This window comes from Rutidosis leptorrhynchoides, chromosome 7, assembly GCF_046630445.1.
Source record: "Rutidosis leptorrhynchoides isolate AG116_Rl617_1_P2 chromosome 7, CSIRO_AGI_Rlap_v1, whole genome shotgun sequence".
NCBI lineage: Eukaryota > Viridiplantae > Streptophyta > Magnoliopsida > Asterales > Asteraceae > Rutidosis > Rutidosis leptorrhynchoides.
The window spans coordinates 20,618,625-20,626,471 of NC_092339.1; positions in this window are offsets into that span (position 1 = coordinate 20,618,625).

Consider the following 7,847-nt stretch of genomic DNA (forward strand, 5'->3'; position numbering starts at 1 on the left):
AGGACTGTTTGTGTAACAAATTGCTTTATAATATTTTGGCTTGCTATCTTCAACAAATATTTCTCTCTGTCGATCGATATTTCAAATCCTAACAGCGGATACAAGTTCTTTTTTATTTCTAAAAACCCTTCGTTTTCTAATTACACCGTCGTCGTTATAACAATCCCATCCTAGCCCATCATCCTCATCGAACGTAGGTTGGCCAGAATCTTTTTCAACATTAAGAAACCCAAAATGATGGTTCACGATAGGTTGGATCGGTCTGTCGATCAAGTTTTGATCATCTTCTGATATATCACCTTCAACAATATAATTCTCTACGGAACCATCACTCGTTGTTGACGCACCATCGTCGGAATTTACTTCTTTATTTTGTTCTTCACCCACCTCTTCATCTTCATCTTCATCTTCATTACAAACACACCTCGTGATTAAGATGTCGATATAGCACCGACCCCGATTTGTGTAACTTGAGAAGACTAAATTAAACTTTGTAACTGATCAACAAAACCAGATCCTTGTGTCGGAAAGACTTGCTTAAACTGAATTTCAATTTGACCAATGTAACGTGCATTTTGACCAGCCTAAAGATACATTGATTTCAAAGACCTATCATCGTGAATTTCAGTCGGACACGCATTTTCGAAGTAATCATTCCACATAATCATCTTCAACGTATGTGTTCTTGGATCAACACCCACACATTTATAAGCCATTTCATTTAACTGCATGCAATTAATCTTTTGGTATAGTGGAAAACTTGTTCTAAGTGATGTTTCATCCAGTTAACCACCCATTTTGAAATGTAACTCTACCACCCCAAATAAAATGAACCATAAAACCAGTAAATTCGGCCATTATATGTGATGAATATAATGGTGTTTTAGTGTTTTCAGTAATATGAGGAGGTGTTTTAGTGATTAAAGAACAATATGTAATCACTATGGATTTTTTAGATTAATTGATTTCAATAATAACTCTATAAATACAAATTTTGGCTGGCAAATTCAAATGCAAACTCAAACAATGACATGATAGATTGCAGCTTTGCAGTAATAGTACACTGAAAAAACAGTGAAATATCAGGGTTCAAACCGGCAAATGAAATGCCGGTTTGCAGTAAACATCAGCATCTGTCAGAAATGTACTACGTATATTAGGGTTAGGGTTTACGAGAACACAAACCGACATATGAAATGCCGGTTTGGCCCTACACTGACAAACCGACGATTTAAATACCGGTTTACCTATTTCTATAAAAAAAAAAATAAAAAAAAAACCATTTCTGTAATTACTCTAAAAAAATCATTTAAAAAAAAAAAATTCAAAATATGTCTAAACGAGATCTTTCTGAGATTCGAGATCTCCAACTTGTATATAGTTAAAGTAACCAAGTAGAGTAGTATCTTTCAAATTCTTTACTATGTGAAAATTTGAAGTGGTAATCTAGTATAATGTACGCAAGTTGGTTAAATCAAACATTAACTTTAATTAAGCATCATGGTCCAACATTACAAAATTGGTTTTCTCTATTAACAAATTAATCATCAGTTGCAACTAAAAATGATACAGTAATACAACAAGTGCTCAATCAAGTATATGAATTGGGATCTTTTCGGGTATACAAGTCGGGTAACCAAGTTTATGTCTAAAACCGTCCCCAAACCCAGATAAAAATTTTAAACTATCTCCATACTCGGCCCACGGACCCGTAAACCCGTCTCAAACCCGACCAAAAAATATCGGGTTTCGGGTATTCCCGTCGAGTACGGATCTTTTTGCCATCCCTACTCTCAGGTAGTCATTCGTACTAATACTCCGTTTGTCACGTGAATCTTTTCTTCAGTGAAATCATCTAAATAATAGGGCAATGGATTTGCATAGTAGCTTAGAATATCATTCATAATTCTAAAAAAAATACGTCGTCGCATCTGAAACCCTTGTTTGAAATTTTCATCATGATTTTTTCAACCATCGTCAAAATAATCGGCCATCAAACGATCATGTGTTTCATAAACGTATGTAATGAGGTGAATTTACATCATCTTCAAGAGAACCGTCATCATATAGTAGGTTGAGTGTATAGTATGTGAAATCGACGTGGGAAGAACTTGAAGAAGACAACATTCTTGAATTATAAAAATAAATAATATAATGCTTTAAATATTGAAGAGAATAATCAAATAAAATGGTGAATAAAATGATAGAATGTTAAATGGAAGTGGTAAATAAAATAAGAAAATGAATGGTAATATTTATAGGAAAAAACAAAAATACAAAACTACCCGTTAATGGCTTAAATTTATAAAATTAAGTTTCAAACAGTCAAAAAAGCAACTGTCCGTGACACGATTTCGGCAAACGACGTCGAGATCGACGCCGGCCTAGTCTCGATCGACAGTCGATCCTGGCTTCGATATAAGACGACTGTGAAAATGAATTTCAGACACCGATTGCTCAAAGCAGGACTCAGACCTTCAACCTCCTAATTAGAAGGGCTATGTCCACACTCTAGGTCAATGACCCTATAGTTTTCCATTTTCCAAATATTAACACTTGATTTTTCATTTTCCAAATAAAGAGTTGTAATATATTCCGTAATTTACACTTTACTTATATTTATTTTGATAATTTTTTTTTTTTTTTTTTTACGAGGAACCCCACTATGGGCCAGAGCACATTGGCCCCCCCCCCCACCGCAGGTAAACCCCGGGTAAACGGCAAGCCAACCCTCCACCGCTACCGGGTAAAGCATCCTCCAGCTTTGGTCATTAAATGCGGGCACCCCTTGGAGTTGAACCCGAGACCTCCACCTTCATGGGAAGTGTTGGTGGCCACCCAGGCTAGGCCTGGATGGTTTATTTTGATATTTTGTAAAAGAAAAATAATGATATTCCCTTTATAAATAAGAAAACAATGTCTTGAAATGGAAAGGTCGAAAAAGTACGTCAATGGGAAGAATCATCAAAACACATACAAAAAAAGGATGAATTATTATAAGAAATCAAATTAGAGCCATCACAAAATTATGCAACTTGTAGAAAAAATACTGGAAAAAAGAGATAAAGAATTATACGTCTTGATAAAGAAAAAAACAACTCGATAGAGACATACATTTATATGAATACTTGGATCAAATTCAATTTTAAAAAATAAATACGATCGCCAAACATTTGTATGACAAGAGTCGTGTTTACCTTGACAACTTAATGATTATCATTTGGATTACGACTGAACAATTCTTCACGTCAGCCACTATCTCTTTTCTCGATCAATTATTTATATAAATTCTGTTATCGATAATAATAACTAGTCCGGACCGGCCCGCGCGTTGCAGCGGGGGCTTTCGGGCTGCGTATTCATATTTAACGTAGCGTTGTGTATTTACAGAGTGGGAAACGGCTCATGTGTTAAACGCCGTTTTAGATGTCGTTGTGTTAAGCAATTTTTAAAAAGTATCCGTTTCGAACATAGTTAGTTTTGTTTTGTTCAATAATTTTTTTTCGAGTGTAACGGTGCTGTCGGAAAAATTTAACTCGCGGCGAGCAGAAAGATACGGGCTGTCGTTGTGTTAGGCGTTTTTTAAAAAGTGTCCGTTTCGAATGTGGTTAGTTTCGTTTTGTTCAAAAAATTATTTCGAGTCTGACGCTGCCGTCGAAAAAATTTAACTCGTGGCGAGCGGGAAGATACGGGTTGTCGTTGTGTTTAGCGTTTTTTAAAAAGTTGTCCGTTTCGCGTATAGTTAGTCCCGTTGGGTTCGTAAGATTTTTTGTAATTGAACGGTAGTCTCGAAAAAATTTAACTCGCACCGATCGAGAAGATAGGGCCCGTTATAAATTCGGGTGGAATTAGTTTCTTTTACTTTAATACAATTATATATTTACACTTTTAACCCCTGAGAAAATGTAAACCTAAAGGGTCGTTGTGTAAATATAACCGAAGTTGAGGGACCGTTTGTAATATGAACACAAATTCAAAACTACAATCTCATATAACTAAAACTACAAAGATTCCCACCACATTCGTTTGTAATGTGAATGTGAATGTGAATGTGAATGTGAATGTAAATGTGAATGTGAATACAAATTCAAAACTACAATCCCATATAACTAAAACTACAAAGATTCCCACCACATTTAGTATATAAGGGTTAATAATATCGACCACCACACCGCCCTATCTGCAATTTACCATGACAATCATTTTGTTAGTGTCATCTCATCTATTATTTTTTTCTCTTCTTTAAATAACTTTTAGTATTAAATTTAGATAGAATAAAATATGTCGATACATAGATAGGCTAGGTAGCTAGGTATTGATCATGCACAAAATTTGGACACTCCGCAAACATCGGATGCAAGATACTAATGTCACTCCCTATCGTAACTAAACTATTAATCCTCTTAACCTTCCACATCAGCACTACACCAACACCCAAATCCTATAATGAACTCATAAAATTTTATAACTACACACTGTCTATAATGGCTAAAATATCATCTTCTTAACTGCCACGTCATTAATTGTACATATAATCACATTTTTTTAAAACAACACTTTTATTAATAAACACAAATACGGTTAAATATATATGAATGCTTGTACAATATGGATTAATGCTTGTACAATGCTCATAAAAAAGGTTGTATAATATGCATTAATGTTTGTACATATCTTGAATGGGGTATTTTGTTACAAAAAGTTACTAGTAGACCCCACTAATGCCTATAATGAATTAAGAGGCACTAGTTAAATCCATGGTGAAAGCCCTATAACTAATGTCTATAATGAATTGGTGCATATGGCATTATGCGGGTAATGAACGGGTGGTGACGGGTAACTACCGATAATGCTCCCATAGGGAGTGGTCTAATACTCAATCAATAATCAATAATTATAGTTATGTTATAATTCAGTAGGCTTATAACTACCTTTAGTGGTTCTTGACTGTAGAAGGTATATAGAGATAGAGATACTGTAAAACGGAGAAAACAAAAGGTTGAACAAAAGGTATGAGTAATTGGTTTTTTATTTATAGAAAAATGTACAATGAGAGTTTGGTGGTATTTGGAATCTAGAGAGAGTGTGTGTTTTTGTTAACCAAAAAATACATCCCATAAACTCTAACTCAACACACCTATTTATACTCAAAAAAATATACTATGCAATATCTATAATAATAATAAAATTATCATCCAATTATTACTTTTATAACACTCCCCCTTGGATGATAATTTTATTAGTGAATAACTAGTACTGCCTCGTTAAAAACCTTGCTAAAGAAAACCCTTTGGGATAAAACTTTAGCTAAGGGAAAAAGAGTGCAGCATAGAGTTGACTCCCCCTCAAGTAGGCAACGCCTGAGTTGTTACATCTTCTGAACATGCCTCATGCCAATATTATGAACGTGTGTTCTGAAAATAGCAGTTGGAAGTGCTTTGGTGAAAAGGTCAGCAGAGTTTTTGCTGGACTGAACATATCTCATTTCAATCTGGTTGTCCTTAATGAGATTTTGAGTGTATGAGAAGAATCTAGGGGGTATGTGTTTTGTTCGGTCACTTTTGATATACCCTTCTTTCATCTGTGTTATGCAAGCTACATTATCTTCATAGATAGTTGTTGAACTTTTATTGCGTTCTAGTCCACAAGAATCAGTAATGAGTTGTGTCATTGATCTCAACCAAAAACATTCCCGACTGGCTTCATGTAATGCAATTACTTCGGCATGATTTGATGATGTTGCAACAAGTGTTTGTTTTTGAGAACGCCATGATATTGCGGTACCTCCATTTAGGAATACATATCCATTTTGAGATTTAGCTTTATGTGGATCAGATAAATAACCTGCATCTGCATAACCAACCAAATCTTGTTTTGATTCGTTAGAATAAAATAATCCAAAATCAGTAGTTCCTCGAAGGTATCGAAATATGTGTTTGATCGCATTCCAGTGTCTTTTGGTAGGAGCTGAGCTGAACCTTGCCAACAAATTAACTGCAAAAGAAATGTCAGGTCTTGTACAATTTGTAAGATACATAAGAGCTCCAATTGCACTAAGATATGGTACTTCTGGTCCCAGGATATCTTCATGATCTTCACAGGGACGAAATGGATCAGTGTCAACATTAAGTGATCTAACAACCATAGGAGTACTTAATGGTTTTGCCTTGTCCATATTAAAACGTTTTAAAATCTTTTCAGTATATGTTGTTTGATGTACAAGTAAACCATTAGGCATATGTTCAATTTGTAAACCAAGGCAATACTTGGTTTTTCCGAGATCTTTCATTTCAAATTCTTTCTTTAGAAGTTGAATGGCTTCATGGATCTCTTTATTTGTACCTATGATATTAAGATCATTGACATAAATAACTACGATATATATCTGGTCATTGTTTTCATAATTAAAACACATGTGCAAATAAGTTTATATGTATACACTTTTCTTATCAAGTAATCACTTAATCCGTTATACTATTGTATCAACCCATATAAAAATCTTTGTGATTCAATGGAATACATTTCTTTAGGTTTTGCGTTAGATGTTTCTGATACCTTAAACCCTTCAGGTATATTCATATATATCACTATCAAGTGATCCATATAGATAAGTAGTAACAACATCCATGAGATGCATTTAAGTAACTACCAGGTTGATTAAGTATCTAATAAGTAATTGTATCCATTACATAAGGATAAGTTTTCCTCATAATTCATTTCTGGTCTTTGTGGGAAACCTTGAGTTACAAGTCTAGTTTTGCCTTGTATCTTCATTTGCACATTTCTTTTTCGGATAAAAATTCATTTATATCCCATACATTTCACATCTTTAAAAGTGATAACGATTGATCCGAAAACTTTTCTTTTATTGAGTGATTCTATTTCAGCTCGTATTGCTCCTTTCTGTTGAGCTCAATCATGTCTATTTTGATATTCAATGACAGATTTTGGTTCCAGATCATCATCTTTATTCATGATGTCATTGTAACATTATATGAAAATATCTCATCAAGATTTTTCATTTCATTTCGGTTCCATAATATTGCATAATTTATTGCAATTTATGTATTTACATTTATCAATATCCTCTGCAGAAGGAATATTGATTTGTGGTTCTTCTTGAACACTTTTTTTTTTACCTCATTATCAGCTGATTTTTCTTTTCTAGGATTTTTATCTTTGGAACCAATTTGTCTTCCACGTTTCAGACGTGGCGAAGACTCATGAGTGACATTATTGCCAGCTTTTGGAATTTCAATTCTAACTTAAGCATTTACTGCTGGTATATATGATTTAGTCACTCTTTTTGTATCTTTAAATGCATAAAGTAATTAATTTGCAAGTTCTTGCATATGCATTATTTTTGAACTTTCGTTTCGCATTCTTTTGTGCGAGTTCTATATACCTTAATTGATGTTCACATAATGAAGCATCTTTTTATTTATTTTTCATTTCTCCCCCTAATATAGGGAACAATGTTTCATTAAAGTGACAATCGGCAAAATGTGCTGTAAAACATCACCCGTCATGAGTTCAATATATCTTATGATTGAAGATGTTTCATATCCAACATATATTTCCATCCTTCTTTGAGGAATCATTTATTGTGGTGGTGCAATTAAAAATACACTGCACAGCCAAATGTTCTAAGATGGAAAATATTTGGCTCTCGACCAAAATTAAGTTGGTAATGGAGAATATTTATGACTTGCACTTGGTTTAATGCGAATTAATGTCGCATCATGTAATTTTACATGTCCCCATATAAATATTGAGAGTTTTGTACTCATTTCCAATTGTCTAGTTATTAGCTGCAAGCGTTTATCTATTGATTTAGCTAAACCAAT